The sequence below is a fragment of the Myotis myotis genome, unplaced genomic scaffold (assembly GCF_014108235.1).
Source record: "Myotis myotis isolate mMyoMyo1 unplaced genomic scaffold, mMyoMyo1.p scaffold_m19_p_5, whole genome shotgun sequence".
Classification (NCBI taxonomy): domain Eukaryota; kingdom Metazoa; phylum Chordata; class Mammalia; order Chiroptera; family Vespertilionidae; genus Myotis; species Myotis myotis.
This window is the reverse complement of record NW_023416357.1, coordinates 50555737-50575544: the sequence shown is the minus strand read 5'-3', so window position 1 is coordinate 50575544 and position 19808 is coordinate 50555737. Positions and strand designations below refer to the sequence as shown.

Sequence of the window (19808 nt, the reverse complement as noted above, 5' to 3'; positions counted from 1 at the left end):
GGTGTTGTAAAACTCAATCAGGAAGAATCTAATAATCTCAACAGGCCAATAACTATGGAAGAAATTGAAGCAGTCATCAAAAAGCTTCCAGAAAACAAAAGCCCAGGACCAGACGGCTTCACAGGGGAGTTTTACCAAACATTCAAGGAAGAACTAAAACCTATCCTCCTCAGACTACTACAAAAAATTCAAGAGGAAGGAACACTTCCAAGCTCGTTCTATGAAGCCAGCATCACCCTAATACCAAAACCAGATAAAGACAACGCAATGAAAGAGAATTACAGGCCAATATCCCTCATGAACATAGATGCCAAAATCCTCAACAAAATCTTAGCAAATCGGATCCAGCAGTACATCAGAAAGATCATACACCATGACCAAGTAGGATTTATCCCAGGGATGCAAGGATGGTACAATATCTGCAAATCAATAAACGTGATACATCACATAAACAAATTGAAAGAAAAAAACCACATAGTCATATCAATTGATGCAGAAAAAGCATTTGACAAAATTCAACACCCATTTTTGATAAAAGCTCTCAGCAAGGTGGGAGTAGAAGGATCATACCTCAACATAATAAAAGCCATATATGACAGGCCCACAGCCAACATCATACTCAATGGACAAAAACTAACACCATTTCCCCTAAGAACAGGAACAAGACAGGGATGCCCCCTCTCACCACTCCTGTTCAACATAGTACTGGAAGTGTTAGCCATTGCAATTCGGCAAGAAGAAGAAATAAAAGGCATCCAAATTGGAAAAGAGGAAGTAAAAATGTCCTTATTTGCAGATGACATGATATTATACATACAAAACCCTAGAGACTCCATCAAAAAGCTACTAGACTTAATACATGAATTTGGCAATGTAGCAGGATACAAAATTAACCCCAAGAAATCTGAGGCATTTCTATACACCAATAGTGAACTTTCAGAAAGAGACATTATAAAAACAATTCCGTTTACCATCGCACCAAAAAAATTAAGCTACCTAGGAATAAACTTAACTAAAGAGGTAAAAGACCTCTACTCAGAAAACTACAGGACGTTGAAAAAAGATATAGAGGAAGACATAAACAGATGGAAGAACATACCGTGTTCATGGATTGGTAGAATCAACATCATTAAAATGTCCATACTACCCAAAGCAATCTATAAATTCAATGCACTTCCCATTAAAATACCAACGGCATACTTCAGAGATCTAGAACGAACTCTCCAAAAATTCATCTGGAATAAAAAACGACCCCGAATAGCTGCAGCGATCCTGAGAAAGAACAAAGTAGGTGGGATCTCAATACCAGATATCAAGCTGTATTAAAAGCCACTGTTCTCAAAACTGCCTGGTACTGGCACAAGAACAGACATATTGATCAATGGAATAGAATAGAGAGCCCAGAAATCGGCCTGAAACAATATGCTCAATTAATATTTGACAAAGGAGGCAAGAACATACAATGAAGTCAAGACAGTCTCTTCAATAAATGGTGTTGGGAAAATTGGACAGATATATGCAAGAAAATGAAACTAGACCACCAACTTACACCATACACAAAAATAAACTCAAAATGGATAAAGGACTTAAATGTACGACAGGAAACCATAACAATTCTAGAAGAATCCAAAGGCAACAAAATCTCAGACATATGCCGAAGCAATTTCTTCACTGATACAGCTCCTAGGGCACTTGAAACTAAAGAGAAAATGAACAAATGGGACTACATCAAATTAAAAAGCTTCTGCACAGCAAAAGAAACCATCAACAAAACAACGAGAAAACCCACTGTGTGGGAAAACATATTTGCCAATGTCATATCTGATAAGGGCCTAATCTCCAAAATTTATAGGGAACTCATACAACTTAACAAAAGGAAGATAAACAATCCAATAAAAAAATGGGCAAAGGACCTAAATAGACACCTTTCAAAAGAGGACATTCAGAAAGCCAAGAGACATATGAAAACATGCTCAAAGTCACTAATCATCCGAGAGATGCAAATCAAAACAACAATGAGGTACCATCTCACACCTGTCAGACTGGCTATCATCAACAAATCAACAAACGACAAGTGCTGGAGAGGATGTGGAGAAAAAGGAACACTTGTGCACTGCTGGTGGGAATGCAGACTGGTGCAGCCACTATGGAAGACAGTATGGAGTTTCCTTAAAAAACTGAAAATGGAACTCCCATTTGACCCTGTGATCCCACTTCTAGGAATATATCCCAAGAAACCAGAAACACCAATCAGAAAGGATATATGCACCCTTATGTTCATAGCAGCACAATTCACCATAGCTAAGATCTGGAAACAGCCTAAGTGCCCATCAGTAGATGAATGGATTAGAAAACTGTGGTACATCTACACGATGGAATACTATGCTGCTCTAAAAAGGAAGGAACTCTTACCATTTGCAACGTCATGGATGGAACTGGAGAGCATTATGCTAAGTGAAATAAGCCAGTCAATGAAGGAAAAATACCACATGATCTCACTCATTCATGGATAATAGAGACCATTATAAACTTTTGAACAATAATAGATACAGAGGCAGAGCTGCCTCAAACAGATTGTCAAACTGCAGCGGGAAGGCCGTGGAGGGTTGGGGGGCAGGAGGTAGGGGGGTAAGAGATCAACTAAAGGACTTGTATGCATACATATAAGCATAACCAGTGGACATAAGACACTGGGGGATAGGGGAGGCTAGGGTACTGTCTAGGGCGGGGGGATAAAATGGACACATATGTAATACCCTTTGTAATACTTTAAGCAATAAATTAAAAAAAAAAAAAGAAAGGGTGTTGTATTTTGTCAAATGCTTTTTCGACATCAATTGATATATGTGATTTTTATCTCTCAATTTGTTTATGTGATGTATCACATTTATTGATTTGTGGATATTGTACCATCCTTGCATCCCCGGGATAAATCCTACTTGGTCATGGTGTATGATCTTTCTGATGTAATGCTGGATTTGATTTGCTAGAATTTTGTTGAGGATTTTGGCATCTATGTTCATGAGGGATATTGGCCTGTAATTCTCTTTTATTGTGTTGTCTTTATCTGGTTTTGGTATTAGGGTAACGCTTGCTTCGTAGAATGAGCTTGGAACTGTTCCTTCCTCTTGAATTTTTTGGAATAGTCTGAGGAGGATAGATTTTAGTTCTTCCTTGAATGTTTGGTAAAACTCCCCTATGAAGCCGTCTCGCCCCAGGCTATTGTTTGCTGGAAGCTTTTTGATGACTGCTTCAATTTCTTCCATAGTTATTGGCCTATTGAGATTTTTAGATTCTTCCTGATTGAGTTTTGGAAGGTTGTATTTTTCTAGGAATATGTCCATTTCCTCCAGGTTGTCTAGCTTGTTGGAATAGAGTTGTTCATAATATTTTTTTAGCAATCCTTTGTATTTCTGTGGGGTCTGTTGTTATTTTGCCTCTTTCATTTCTGGTTTTGTTATTTTGGGTCCTCTCTCTTTGCTTCTTGATGAGCCTGGCTAGAGGTTCATCAATCTTGTTTATCCTTTCAAAGAACCAGGTCTTGGTTTCATTGATCTTTTGTATTGTTTTTTTGGTCTCTATGTCGTTTATTTCGGCTCTGATCTTTATCTCCTTCTTTCTGCTCACTCTGGGCTTTTCTTGTTGCTCTCTTTCTAGTTCTTTGAATAGTAGAGTTAGATGATTTACTACCATTTTTTCTTATTTTCTGAGGTAGGCCTGTAGAGCTATAAACTTCCCTCTCAGGATTGCTTTCATTGTGTCCCATAGGTTTTGGACTGTTGTGTTTTCATTGTCATTCATTTCCAGGACGTTTTTAATTTCTTCTTTGATCTCTTTGGTAACCCAATCATTGTTTAATAGCATGCTATTCAGCCTCCAAATGTTTGAATTTTTGTGATTGTCTTTATTGTAGTTTATTTCTAATATTATGCCATTGTGGCCTGAGAAGATGCTTGATATGATTTCAATCTTCTTGAATTTGGAGAGACTTTGCTTGTGACCCAATATGTGGTCTATCTTTAAATGTCCCATGTGCACTTGAGAAAAACGTATATTCCGTGCCTTTGGGGTGAAATGTTCTGAAGATGTCAATTAAGTCCATCTGATCTAGTGAGTCATTTAGGATTGCTGTTTCTTTGCTTGTTTTTTGTCTAGAAAATTTATCCAGTGATATAAGTGGTGTATTAAGATCCCCTACTGTGGTTGTATTGTTGTTGATCTCTCCCTTGATATCTTCCAGGAGTTTTTTTTTATGTATTTGGGTGCTCCTGCATTGGGTGCATATATGTTTATCAGGGTTATATCCTCTTGTTATATCAATCCCTTTAGTATTATGAAGTGGTCTTCTTTATCTCTTGTTATGGCCTTCACTTTGAGGTCTATTTTGTCAGATAATAAGTATTACTACCTCAGCTTTTTTTTTTTTTTTCATTTCCATTTGCCTGAAAGATATTTTTCCATCCCTTCACTTTCAGTCTGTGTGAGTCCCTTGTTCTGAGGTGGGTCTCTTATAGACAGCATATACTAGTATATATGTGTCATGTTTTTTTATCCATTCAGCCACTTGATGTCTTTTGATTGGAGCATTTAGTTCGTTTATGTTTAAAGTTATTATTGATAGGTATTTGTTTGTAGCTATTTTTATTTTTTGTGCCTGTGTTCCTTCTTCTCTTTTAATTTCTTCTTTTTACACCAGTCCCTTTAGCATTTCTTTCATTGCTGGATTGGTAGTGATAGACTTCCTTAGTCTTTTTTTTTTTGTCTGTGAAGCTCCTTGTTTCCCCTTCAATTTTGAATGATAGCCTTGCTGAATAGAGTATGGAGCGCTTCATGAATTTGTGTGTCATCCTTGCACAGGGGCCATGCTAATCTTCTCTGTATCATTCCAATTTTAGTATATGTACTGTTGAAGTGAGCATGGGGGTTTTGATGTTTATCCTGATGAGGGAAGTGGTTTTCTAACCTAGGAAGAGGTCGACACTAAAGCAGGAATGAAAAGAAATCACTGTCTCTCCACACTTGCACTGCTAGTTTCCTGACAAATAATTCTCTGCTTGGGCATTTTCTCCAGAAGGGCCAAACCACTGTGAATTCTACGTACATTTTGCTCTATGAAGTAACACTGTTAATAAGAAGTGCTTGAAAGGTTTGGCTTTTCTTCCTCGCCCCTGATAACAACAAAGTAACACCTACTGACTGAATACAGTTGGAGAATTTTGTATTTAAAATATGATAAAATAAATTCTGTGTTATGCCTAATTTAGGGGAGGTCTAAATATTGTTTATTGGTTAACATTTAATCTAAAAATTATAAACGTGTTTATTGACATGTCTAAGAAAACAATCACATGCTACTTAAAAAAATCACATTTACCAGTGGGGGGAAAAAGGAACCCTCCACTTTCCCTTATTCCTTTAAAAAGTAAAGAATACCTTTAAAACCCTCTAACAGCTTTTCTTTTATTAGTAGCTGAAAGAAATCTCAAGGAGAGGTGGATACTTTAAAAATAAAAGGAGCAACATGAAAAGGTGCTCATCTTTCTGAAACCTCTATTGTTCAGTAATGCCTAATGTTAGACATTAAAGGTTTGCGTGTTCATCATCATATTTTATTGAAGTTGGTAATAATTTACTTATTATCTGCAATGGGTTTCTGAAAAATATTTTTCTTTCCATTAAGGATTTCATTTTTAGCATTTGCTTGTCAGTTAAATCCTCACATCATTAATGTAACTTCTCATCATAGGGAAAATTGAATATTCATGCCTTGCTCAAATCACTGTTATTTTGGCCTCTTACTTTTTTTTTTCTCCCCTCTCTGAAAGTGTAGATTGTTAACCCATCATTTTACAGTTAAGATTGTTAAATTTTCTGACACTGCTTCAGTGTGTCTATATAACTTGAAGTTTTAGTCATTTTACCATGGATAGTAATTTCTGCTTTTAACCTTGACAGCGTTCAGGCCATTTAGCCTTTTGCTAGGTATTTTATTAACTCTTGGTTAATGTTCCAGGTCTCAGAGCCATGCTATTTTAACCCTTTATACCGTGCCTTGCCTGCTAGTGTACACAGAAAATATAACCCTTTAATGGTGATCAGCCTGTCAAATGTCCAACCTTCACAGAGAATTAATTTTCTTGGCTGAAAGACACTTGAAGGGTGTTTTTTGATGGTTAGCCTTAGGTGATTTCTCAAGCTCCTAACAATCATAATATTCTAGGATTCTATTTGTTGATTTATCTCACTTTAGAATCAACAATGATGAGACTAGCCTTCAAATACATTTTTTGAAGTTAAGGACTACATTTTTCTAATCTGTATTGTGGCGAGATAGAGTTTGTGTGTCCCCTCCCCCCATTACTGGTTCATAGCCATCTGCCTTCTGAGGCCAGGTTCAGATAGAGCTAAGATAATAGTAAGAAGCTTTTAGTAATACACCACAAGGGGAAAGAAGACATAAGGACTCTCTCTGCATAATAACTCACAGGAACTATGATCTTCTGAGAACTGATGAGCCTTGAAATTTTAAAAGTCTGTCTTAAAGAAAAAAAAAAGAAGTCTGTCTTGTACCTGCTTAATTCTAAATCATAATCATTGAATGAAGGTTTTCTCCTTCAGAAGATAACTCTAAGGGGAAAATAAATAAGCAAAACATTCTTTTTTATTGTTTTTTTTAAAATATATTTTTATTGATATTAGAGAGTAAGGGAGAGGGAGAGAGAGATAGAAACATCAATGATGAGAGAGAATCATTGATCAGCTGCCTCCTGCATGTCCCCACTAGGGATTGAGCCTGTAACCCAGGCATGTGCCTTTGACTGGAATCGAATCCGGGACCCTTCAGTCTGCAGGCTGACGCTCTATCCACTGAGCCAAACCAGCTAGGGCAGCAAACCATTCTTTCTTTAAAACATGAACCACATTTTATTCCAAATGGAAATATCTGTGTGAGAACACGAACGTGCATATGGGTGTGTATATATTTTAATAGAATTTGTCTTTTTTTATTGTTTAAACTATTACAAATAGTAGTATATATGTCTCCTTTTCCCCCCATAAACCTCCCTCTGGCCTTCCCCACCCCCTGGCAGATGCCCTCACCCCCCTAGTGTCTGTGTCCATTGGTTACAGCAAAACATTCTTAAACTGGATAAAACATTGGCAACTAGTGCAAAGTTGGATAGGAGGAGATATGAAGGTATTCTAAGGGGCAGGGTGGATGTTGTTGGGAAGCAGACAGGTGTTCAGGAACTGCAGGACCTTATATGTTGTGGAGGGGGTAACAGGGAAATAAAAAGACAGAGAGGATGCACACCTTGGAGCAGATACTGTGTAGATTACCTTATATGACTTGAGCTTGAATATGCTTAGTAATTTTATATTTGTTATTGCTTCATTAACAATAAGATTATTTTGATAATGGATTGTACAGTTTTGGCTTTCTATCAGGGCATAATAAGGAGTAACATGGTTAATAAGTAACTTATATTCATATAGCAGGTATCGAATAGGAGGAGATATGTTTTGTGCTAAACGTATATGGTATTGCTAATGAATATCAAGCTTCAGAATGTAAGCTTCTAAAAAGTAAACATCTTACAGAATATGCAATAGGAGACTCAAGTTAATCCAGTTCTCCCTTTGCATATTCCTGGATGGCACATATATTGTTTCAGGTCATACTTAGCCATTAATGGTTGACTTGCTATCAGAGAATTATTTGGGGAAGCCACAGGGCAAGAGAAAGCCTAATTAATATTAAACATCAACATTAATTTGGGTTTGTTTTCATAAGTTGCCTGGTAAAGGAACATGCCAGCCTTGGGTTATCAGTATGAATTTTGTACTAATGGTCAGAATCATTATACACTGTTTGGCATACAAATTATTATGAATAATATTTTTGATATAGTAGAACTTGACTCATTCATATCACTAATCTGCAGATCCAATAATTCTCAAACCAACTTCAGCTGTCTCTCTCTCCTCTCACTAAAGTTTATTAATAGCAGAGAGCTGTCATGAAATCTCATATTACAAAGAATTCATTACTTCTACAAAAGATGCTAGAGTACATTTATTGGTCTACTACCAAATAATCTAATAAAAAATTAAAATGCAAGTCTATTTATCAGGTAGAAAGAGCCGTGCACTTTTTTGTGATATGACATCATAGCACTTAATTCTGTCTGTATGCATAGAAAGTACTTTCACTGATTAATTTTCTTTGGTCTTTAATAAGGTTCTTCATTAGTATGACTGTAAAACTCTAAAAGAACACTTAAGTAGTAGAAGAATTCTGTTACATTACTTGGAATGTTCAGCAAAAGTAGGAAGAATATAAAATGTCTCAATGATTGGAATAAATATAAGATTATTAGTTATGTGTCTAATTTTTATGTTCTCACTCTCCATAACAATTCAGTATAATTTCTTACCAAATTTACAGTTCATAAAATAGAAAAGACTAAAAGAGAGTCTATAAATGACAAACTCTAGTAAATTTGCCATACAAATGATGAGTTAACTATCTGGGGGGGGGAAAAAAAAAAGAAAAGCAACAGGCCAGAATAACAGTGATTTGAGCTAGGCATGAATATTCAATTATGCCTATGATGAGAACTTACATTAGTGATGTGCGGATTTAACTGACAAGCAAATGCTGAAAATGAAATTCTAATGGAAAGAGAAATATTTTTTCAGAAATCCATTGCAGATAATAAGTAAATTATGACCAATTTCAATAACACATGATTGCTGCATGCCAGCTAATTCATTATATGCTACTTGAGCTTTGGTTAAACAATAGTATTTCTGTGTAACTTAATTCAACAATTCACAATTTGAATGCCTAATGTGTATCCTGTGTATACATACACTTTATAAGTGCTTCCTAAAGTTGAAGGGATATACTAGCAGTAGACTAGCCTTACTTACACCTGAGAAAAAATATAAAAGCCGTTGGCAGCTAAATAGAAGCCACATTTAGGGATCTTGACACAGTACTTCTCTTTCCTCCATCATAGTAAAAAAAAACCCAACAAAACTTAAAATGTAAGGAAACAGATGTGGAACTCTCAGTAGGAATATTTGCCCAGGATTTGTAAATAAGGATGTTTCCAAAGGGGAACTCTTGTAGCAAGAGGCTATGGAGTGTACTACCTGGAATCTGCAGTTGAGGGGTGATCCTCAGCTCCTGGCCAAAGAGGAGGTACTTTCTTTGACAGGGGAGTGGCATTCACAGTAGCATGGATGGAGAGATCCTGGAAAAACTGGAAAGTGCCCATAGGAGAAAGAGTCAACTTAAATATCCACCTTTTCTAGAGATTATGATGCCATTTTACATTTCTTTCCTCCAAAAGCTTTCAACTACAGAAGGGCTAAATACTGTGGTTATCTAGCTGGTGGATGTATAGAAACCTTGAAGAAACATGGAGAGCGAGATTGATAGCTTCATAACATAGATAGATAGATAGATAGATAGATAGATAGATAGATAGATAGATAAATAGACAGATAGCCACTTTTCCTTTACTGAGCTAGCCTGACACATGTTTGTTACACAGATTCATATCTCCATGCCTTGTTCAGGTTCTGTTCCCTGGCTTGAATGATTGTCATTGCTTGGAGTACTTATACACACATATACAAACTCTCTTACAATTTATAAGACTCGATTCAAGACTTAAGTCCTCCAGGAAACTTTCTCCCATCCTCTTAGGCTAGGTCAGGTTCCCATCTCTCTGCTCCCCAAATAGCTTTATCATTTAGACTGTGCCTATAGTGTAAGTAGAGAACTGGATTAAATTATCTCCAGGCTTGTTTTTCTATTAAACATTTTGTGTCATCTGGTGCCTCTCATTCATTGTTCATCAAATGCAATAAACATTAGTTAATTGCTTCTGCACAGAAATTATGTTAGGGACATGAGATGCAAAAATAAGTGAGACATGGCTGTTGCCCTTACTCACCTCAAAATATATGACATGCATTTTATATCTGTGGTCAGGTTGGGGAAAACAGAACAAGATTCTCCTGAGTAAATTAGCAACCTGATAGCACTGTGTTAGCATTCAGATGTGCCCTGGATAAGTGGTGTTTTGCTCAGTTGTGCTGTGAGACGAGTCCTGCTGGTGCAGAGGTTTTCTGTGGTCAGCACCTGCATTCCACTTGCATCTTGCTAAATGTATGGAGTCACAGACTTTTAGAGTCAGTTTGGGCCTGTTAATTCATCCTGAGGATTTTAGCAGTAAGATTCGCTGCAGTGAGACATTGGGAAACCTGAACTTCCTCCATAGCACTGTCCACAGCATAATAAAAAGAGCTTTCTGAAGAGTGAGAAGGATTTATGGCAGCTGGTAAAGTCAGAACTTAAAAATGTCCTGTTATCAGAGGGTTATACTGCTGGCTTTCTACCATCATTCCCCCCTTCTCCCATTTTGATTCTAAGCATTATTCTGTTGTTGTTGTTGTTGCTGCTGTTATTTTGGTTGTAAATGATTAGGAAATGTTATAGTAAAATGTTGTAGGAACTATACAAGGCCAAAAATGCTTGGTATAATGTTTGGTTCTTTATGATATTAAACAATCAGTGTAGAGAAACAAAAAAGGTGTCTTTGCAATTTTGTTAGATATCAAAAGAACCCTTAGAAGGCAAATTGGAGAAGCAATGCTGTCTCTTTTTATAATATGACAAAGAGCTAATTCAGCTTCTTTAACAGAAACTCAAGCCCAACCCTTTCAAAAAGCCTTTATATTCAATGTAAAGGAAAATGTGTCTTCAAATCCTCAGAGTTCAGCTTCCACTGGTTTCAATGGGAGCTGTACATTCAGAGCCAAGGGCTAATTTTGGTCTATGTGTTTCCCCAATAAGTTCTCTTGGGTGATCATTTTAGCTTCAGCAAAGTGTCCCCTCTAGCCATAAGAGACAGTGTTTAAAAGTTTAAAGCAATGTGAATAGGCCAAAATCTAAATCAATATTCTGTAGAACAAATAAAGAGAAAAGAGATTTAGGCGGCAGGCACATGGTATGTGCTCCAATTCCCTGGTAGGCAGATCAAAGAGGTTTCAACAAGAACTTAAAAATAAAAGAGCCTAAAAAACAGATGTTAACAAAACAATTCTCTCCCTCTCAGTGAGAAATGACTGCTTAGGTTTTCAGATCAAGACACTGGGGTCATGAAGAAAAATACCATTGTGTAGTGTCAAGTGAGATGTAAAGGGCAGAAAGGATTCGGATCAATAGGCAGTAGCTTATTTATCTTCTTCAATGCCAATTATTTTAACAGAGTTTGCCCAGACTTTGTTTAGCTATTAGGTATATTACTTTGGTTCATGTAGTAGTCTATAGGGAAATTACATGGTATGAATGCAGTATTTTCTCCTCTTTTCCACCTCCCTTTCTCCTTTCCACTGCTCCTCAGAAGTTCTCTTACTAATAACATTTGTGGGGAGGATGGCTTGCCTGTTGATCTCTAGGGCTCTGAAGATTACTTATTATCTTTTGCCCTTTGAGAACCTTGAGTGATTCTAGCTTCAAGCTGATGACTGGAAGGAAATACTACATTGAAAAATTACCCAAAAGCAATTTTATCACAGGCCCAGTTTATCATAACATTTGACTTCAATATAATAGCAATTTGAGATTGTCATGGTAGGAAAATAAACTGCAAAAATGCTTAGGACCTTCAATGATTCTTTAAAAGAGGATTTTATGTAAAAATGATTTAATTGCTGAGATGTTAAGTGCATTTTATTATGAAGAAATTTTACCTTTGAAGAATATTTCATAACTGTAGTCCTAAGAAAAATAAATGGAATTTGTAGAGTTACTTATGTTTCAGAGCATATTTTTACACCTATGATTTCATGAACCTTTAACACAATTTAAAAAGGCATTCCTCAGTTTTTTTCCAGATGTGTTCCCAATAAGTAGGTATAAAAGTCCAAACAATTAAGTTTTTTTAAAAGTGAAAAAGGACTATCCATTGAGGAGAAACTTTGCATTATGAATTGCAAAGTAACCACGCTTAAAATACAGTGATTTATATATAAATTTGCCCCAATTTTTAAAAGATTAAGAAAAATGCAGTAATTTGACTTCAAGTAGCAGAAAATATACCATGGCAATAGCTCCGGTGATGGATCCTCCTTGAATAAGTAAGGGTTACTGAGTCATTGGAAAGGTGTCATATTTATCCCACATTCTGATACCCGTATCTTTTTATTTTCTTCTCCTGTGGTAACTGTGAGAATTTCCTGAATTTCTTGACTCTACTTTGAGATACAAATACATTACCCAATATGAAAATGGATGTGAAAGTGCTTAAAAAATGAGTTTTTTTTTTGTTATAGATGATATCTCATACCATTTTCAGAGTATAATTCTGTAATTTTTGAAGCTTTTTACATTTCTCCCTTTTTTCACCTCTCAGTTTGTGTACTGTGTCTGGAGCTACGGAGGCTACACAGAAGTGTAAAGGTGCTCCCTATTCTGGAGGAGTTTCTTGCCACATTAGGAAGAAGGAGCATGTACACACGGAACGCTAGATGATGAGGTAGTATATGTCTGGAACAGGAAAAACTTAGTAAGAACATCAGGGGAACTCTTCATGTGGCACTGGAATAACTATTGAGGTCCATATAGAGGTTTCCAGGAGATTTTGACAGAGGGAATGGAGAAAGTACTGATGGAGGGGTGGGTTTGGAAGCAGAAGTGAGAGTAACAGAAAGGAGGAAGCAAACACCACTACTTAAGACATGGAGGCAATAGTAATGAGTATGTGCATGGAGACAGAGGTTGATTAACCTGCTGGTTAGCTTGACAGAAGAGGAAGGTTTGTGGTAAGAAGCTACTGAGAACTGTGGTTGCAAAGAAGGTTGGGGCCCATACCTGGAAAACAAAACTTTAAGCTATGGAGTTTGAAAATTCTTTGGCAAGATGAGCAATTAAGAGCCCTAACTGGTTCGGCTCAGTGGATAGAGCATCAGCCTGCGGTCTGAAAGGTCCCAGGTTCAATTCCAGTCAATGGCATGTACCTTGGTTGTGGGCACATCCCCAGTAGGAGGTGTGCAGGAGGCAGCTGATCGATGTTTCTCTCTCATCGATGTTTCTGACTCTCTATCCCTCTCCCTTCCTCCTCTTTAAAAAATCAATAAAATATATATTAAAAAAGATGAGCAATTAAGGTTTCTGAGGAGGGACATGACTTGGTAAAAGAAGTATTTTAGACAAATAAATCTGGCAGGAATGTTCAGAAAGGGGTTAAGTCTAGTATTTGGAGAGAGCAATTCGGAGCAGGCCCCAGGAAACCAGGCACTAGGTGATAAAGGTCTAGACTTATTCCAGCCATGAGCAAAACCCACATATTTCTGTGTTTTGGAAACACAAAATTCCCTAATGTTCCCCAAGAGTCCATCAATCTCAGTAGCTTTAAACCAAATGGGAGTCAACATTTTGCTGTAGGAATTAGGAATGTATCTACATTGTTAACTAAATAAATGTGGTGTTATGGAGGCCAATTTAACTGAAATGTATAGGATTGTACAAACTAGGAATAGCATACAGTCAGTTTATATAATCCTTGGAGACTGTCAGTAAAAATTACTACCTTATCTAGGAGGGAAAGGATTTTTGGAGACTGATCAAACTTGCCTCGATTGGGTCCTCTTTACTTTCCCTCTGGCCTTGGCTCACTATACAATCTGTATTGCCCACTGACTGAATTCCTTCTTGTCAATGAATAAAGACTTCATGTTATCTTTCTTGAGAATGCAGGGGGGCAGCCAATCAGTGTGCTGACTTAGAACTTTGTTAACTGGCAGCACATGGCTTCTTGTTTACTTTTCTGGGACTTTTTTTTTTTAATGCCCATATGTTTCCATTGATTTTTAGAGAGAGAGGAAGGGGAGGGGGGAGAGAGAGAGAGAGAGAGGGAGAGAGAAAGAGAGAGAGAGAGAGGAAGGGGAGGGGGGGGAGAGAGAGAGAGAGAGAGAGAGAGAGAGAGAGAGAGAGAGAGAGAGAGGAGAGAAACATTGATTGGTTGCCTCTAGTTTACACCTCCGACCAGGGATGGAACCTACAACCTAGGTATGTCCCCTGACAATCTGCAACCTTTTGGTGTACAGGACAGCTCTAAGCAATGAGCCACCTGGTCAGGGCTCTGGGGCTATTTTCCCCACAAGAAATTGTTACAGCTGAGTTTAACTAAGCAGGAGCTATGAGTTTTCGAAATATTGGTGGAATCTAAAGTTTGGGATTAGTAGCAATATGGGTGTATTTTCCTTTTGGTACTTATTATATTCCCTGCAGCTCTATTTTTTGTGTGGTCTTTATTATTCCTGAATGTCTCCTTAAGTGAAGATGTTGTTTAGGAGTTGGTAGAGCTGGCAGACTCTGACATTACATGCTGTATTATTCATTGTTTGGTGACTAGACTTCATATCTGTGGTAAAAATAAACATGATGGCTCTCAGCTTACTTCAATCCATTCAGTACTCTTGTGAATGGCTTCCTGTAACTGTGTGACTCTTTTTAAAGAATATATAAAGAAGGAGGGGGGCGGAGGGGAGGATCAGTCTCAACCATGAACTACATGACATAAGTTTTAGAAGCAGGCTGAATGGCAACTTCAGTTTACAGAGAAGGGTAGCAGTAGCCTTAGTGGCACTCTAAATGTAGAGTCCGCCCCCCCCCCCCCGCCCCCATCCCCCCAGCACACAAACATAACTGTAGTTTTTCTTCCCATTTGATCATTTGGAAGCAGTCCTTCTTATGTTTAGAAATCACAGGTAAAAAACAGGTAGCAATCTTTTTTTTCATAAGATGGAAGGACCCATTTTTGGCCATGTTGGTTTCAACTTTACTTCATAAATGCGCCAGTAGGTGTTGCTATGCTAGCACTAATATGGGCACTATAAAAATGAACTGGTCACTTTGTGGTGAGTGGGTCCCCAAGTCATTCCAAATTTGTATATTTCTTCTCAAAGATCAAAACACTGCCATCAAATACTGAAGGCCTGATGGAATTATTTTGACTGCAAAATAAGTTTTTAAATAAAGAAGACCTGTTCTGCCATGACAACTCACAAGACTGGAAAATAATTTCATTGACTTTCCAGTAGTTAATGTATTTTGGCCTTTGGGGGAGCAACCAATTTGTGTAACTAGAGAGAAAAGATTATTTTTCTCCTTCACTCTCCCCTATTTCTGTACTTCATTCAAAATACGTGTTATTGTCACCGCAGTGTCCCAAATCCACATTAAAAAAATCCCAAAGGAAGTGTGTGTGTGGGGGGTCTCTGCCTGGAATAAACTTCCAGACATAGATAACATTTGAAACATGCTCTTGTTTATCAGACAAACAAGTAAATTTACACAAGAACCACAGTTTAAGTCTTCACAATACACCTCAGCATCTCGAGAATGTTTATATTGAAAAGTGTTTTCATATCCTATGTGTTGGCGGAAACAAATGATTTCCTTGTGCTAACCTCTGTAACTCTGCTGCCTGTACTAATTATTCGGCAGAAACAACAGACACTACTACTTCTGTTTTTGACTTAAGTTTGTTAAGCAAAAACTAAAACTTAGAAAAGAAAAATAATTGCAATTTCTATATTCAAAAACTAGGTTCTTAAAATTAAAAATATCTGATAATTGATTCTTAGGCAATAAGCCATCCATTTCAATGTGTGCGTTGATGAAAAAATTAAAGAGTGTATGTACATTATACTGCTTTTGCATCCACAGTTTCATCAGTTGTGCCACATATGTGAAACTGAACAGGGGAAATCTGTCAGCACTGCTTTTTTCTTTCTTAATTGTTAAACACAGCAGAAACCAATACACTTCAGATGAAAACTTGTGCTTTGATCTGAAAACATGGTTCAAAGAATGTGGATGTATATTCTGATACACAGTGAAAGAAAAAAACACACTATAATCTAGAAGAAGATAAGAGAGTAGGCTCAGGGAAATGTGAAGAATGAGTGGGAATGGGAAGCTGTTATATTTTTGTTTTCATAGTTGCAATTATTCAATAATAGAAGCAATAACAGTTTATTGAGCCTTTAACAGATAGGGTGGAATCACATGAGCCAAAGTGAACATGGATTTTTCTATAAATTGCTCAGTGCTCATTTAAAAACAATCTTTAATAAAACAGTGAAGTACTTCTGTTGTAGAAATCTCTTAGCACTTTCTAAATAGCAAAACAATAAAGCATCTTGAAGAGTGGGGTTCAGAGCAAAGTAAGTAAATCTAAAATTTTTTCTGTATTATTTTATAATGAATCTTTATTGACTTTTATAGTCATATGATTTGCGATTTGTGATCTTTTCCCATGCCTCCTTCCCTCTCTCACTTCCTTCCTTCATGCTATTTTCCCCCATCTTTCTCAGTGGCATCATTTGGCAGCATTAGTATATAGCTGAGTGAATTACATAAGGTGAAGGAAAAACACTCAAACAGTTTTTCTCCCTGTAGAGTTTCATTATAGAAATGCTCTGAAGTCATGGGTGGTGAGTGTGAAAATGTAGAGATGTAGATTGGTTGGTAATCAACTCAACGTTTATAAGTAACCGGAGATGTAGTATTCTAATCATTCTCTATACCATCCCATGGAAGCTGGGTTTAATTCAGCTAAATGGCCCATGCGACTTCACTCCCCTTCAATTTGGCTTCTCCCCCGTGGCGAGAGTTCTTAATCAGAATTTCCTATTATTTAGTAACTAAATTAAAATCTGTAAATTGTAGGCAATTGCATATAATGCAATGATATATCCGTAAGAATTGAAATTACTCAGAGCATTCCATGCAATGAACATTCTAACATAATAACAGTTAAACACTGGTATGGAAAATAATCTGGTAATAGATAGCAATAAAGCATGAAGGATCACTGGCCTTTATTTCTGAAGAAAAGATATAAAAGGTAGATGCTTTTTCTCAAGAAAGTGCCGATTTAAAAGGAGTTAGGTGTGAGATTTTTCATTCCAATAATAATTAATTATATTTATGAACTGATTGCTTAATATGTGCCAGATGTTTTGCTAAGCATTTACATACCTTATTTCATTTAATATTCACAACAATTTAATGAGGCACATACTGCTATTACTGACTTTTTGCATATCAGAAAATAAATTGAGACTCAGAAAGGTTAAGTAACTTGCCCAGGGTCACACAACTATGTAGTGTTCAAGCTAGGATTCAAATTCAGATATACCTGACTCTAGACTTTGGGCTCTGAATACTGTGTTATATAAATATAACCACAATATACTTACATATTTATTTTTACTATTTTTTATATTTTGGATGAAGTGCTTATCTTAAAATGTGATTAAATCAGAGAGGTAATTGGAAGTGTGGCATATTATGTTTGTTGGACTTCTTGCCCTTGAAGGTCAAGCATTAACACATGAAACTTTGCAATAGTAAGTCAACACAATGTGAGATTATGAAAGACTAGAGTAGATAGGGGTAGTGGAAGAAGGCTTTCTGAAAAAGGTGAGACTTTTAACCAAATCTTATACAAATATATAGGTGTTTGGAAGGTACCAAAATACATTGGTAGAAGAACATGAAAATATTACTAAAGGTGAATGAATTACTATCAGGAAAAAATGTGGCAATACACCAGCTAAACATTTTTCAATCATGGGTGCACATTAGAATCAGGTAGAGCGTTTTTAAAAAATACAGATTCCTAGCCCCCCCCCCCCCCCTTGACTGATTTTTAAAATCTAAGGTGGAGAGACTTGGAGAGTGGTATTTCTTAAAAGTTCTGAATGTGATTATAATGTTCTGAGCTGGTACTAAGAGTAATTGATAAAGCTGTCTTGCTGTATTGGTGTTGGGGTCAAGAAGGAAATAAAATTGGGTGGGCATGACGCAGCCACAAAACATGGTAAGATTCTGATGTTAGACTGATGGTAGACATCTGGATATAGCTGGAGATTTCCAAGTGAGAAGGGTCAATTCAATTTAATTCAGCTAATGAAAACTGAAAGCTTATGAGCAAGGTGTTGTAGAGGGATGTGACAAAATGCACTAAATATGATCTCTGCTCTTTAAAGTTTCGTGTGTGTAGTAGGAGGTATAATGGGAGCTGTATTAAAGCATGCACATATTAGGTTATAATAGAAATGCAAAAGTGATCTGAGATAACTTAGGAGTACTCTATGTTTGGGACTATCTGAAATTTTTTAAAAAGGAGATGACTCATTTCAATTTTGACCTAAAAGTAAAATGGAATTTTTAAGAGACACGAGGAGAAGAGCATTCTTGGTTTGGAGTAATGAAACTCAGAGGCCCAGTTTATGTGGATGTGAGCAGGATGGTGGAAGTGGAAAGGAGCTGGATGAGAAGTGGAGAGAACACACAGGAAGAAAGGCCAAAATGTTCACCTGAAGGTCAAAGCATGGCCTCTAACTCCTTGTCATGAATTCCATGATGGAAATGAAGTGTAGTTTAAGATCAGGTGGTGGAGAAAAAAGTAAGAGAAGGAAGAGCCTGCCACTGCAGATTATTAAATGTGCTGAAAGGGATTATGTGTAACTGGCCTGGTGTTCTTATGAATAAGTAACTTGCCCAAGCTCATATATCAGTTACCTGATTCCAAAGCCTTGACTAGAACCAGTGTACCAGACAGCAGTAGTTCTTAGTCTCAGCAGAATCAGAATCCCCTGGAGAGCTCAGACTGAATCAGTATTACGGGGTGGGACCCAAGAATTTACTTTCTAACAAGTTCCCTGGTGACAATGATGCTGCTAGTTTGGGGCCACAGTTTTAAAACTATTACCCAGAAAGTCTGGTTTGAGATGATGTCCAGAAATCATGTATTTTTTCAAAGTATCCCTAATGATACTAAGGAGGAGCTAGTAGTGAGAACCATTGATCTTGATTTTGAAGAGCACTGAATGCTAATTTGACTTTATGGTGGTACCAGTTGACAAGTGAGAGGAGTGCAGTGTTGGCTAGACATCATGATTATGAGGAGAAAATGAATTGGTAGACATACCAGATCAGAGGTACTAGACTAGGGTAGACACTGAAAATTGAGTCATTCCATCCTCTCTTCATTTTGCACATTAGAGGGTCAAGCAGATCTTCCAAAACGTTGCTTTCATCCCGGTATTATTCAGGTATTTACAAAAACCCCTAACAAACTGCTGGTTTCAGTAACCTGGCCCTTCCCTTCCTTTCAAGGTGTGCTTTCCAGTAACTTCAAGACCATCACTGTGCTGTGCTTCAGTTCCCCTTGATGACTTTGATGTGTGCGCTCAGCTCTTTAGTTCTGCCAAAAAATCAAAATAAAATAAAACTTAAAATACAGAATTAACATTCACATGGTATAAAAGCAAATAGCAAGTAAAGATTGATAAAGAAAACTTAACTCTCCTCTGTTCCCTAAATCCTCACTCCTACTCCTCAGGGGAAAGAATCTTTAACCCTTGTAGACATTTAACTTGCTATATTGCTATTTTGTGATGGGCAATTATAGAAACTACGTCCTGCCGATACCATAGGATATAGGCCTTTTACATTCCCCTCCCTATTCTCTCTCTGTAGTAATCTATTTAATCTCATTTGATTCAATAGTTTTCATTATATTGTTTTGTTAAATAGTTATCAGTTTTCGTTATTATGACTATATGAATATTGTTCTCTCAAGGGCTAAGTAAATCACCATTCTCATTTTCTTTTCTTTTTTAAAAAAAATATATTTTATTGATTTTTTTACAGAGAGGAAAGGAGAGAGCTAGAGAATTAGAAACATCAATCAGCTGCCTCCTGCACATCT

General features: G+C 36.9%; 1 long non-coding RNA gene and 1 other non-coding gene across 2 annotated transcripts in view; one reads left to right on the top strand and one right to left on the bottom strand.

Annotated features, from left to right (window-relative positions):
- LOC118656968 overlaps positions 1–19808 on the top strand; it is a 198134-nt gene that overhangs the window by 122916 nt on the left and 55410 nt on the right. The window lies entirely within an intron of this gene.
- LOC118657125 lies at positions 4813–4919 on the bottom strand. Its single transcript, XR_004967864.1, has one exon. It is a non-coding gene; the product is annotated as a U6 spliceosomal RNA (small nuclear RNA).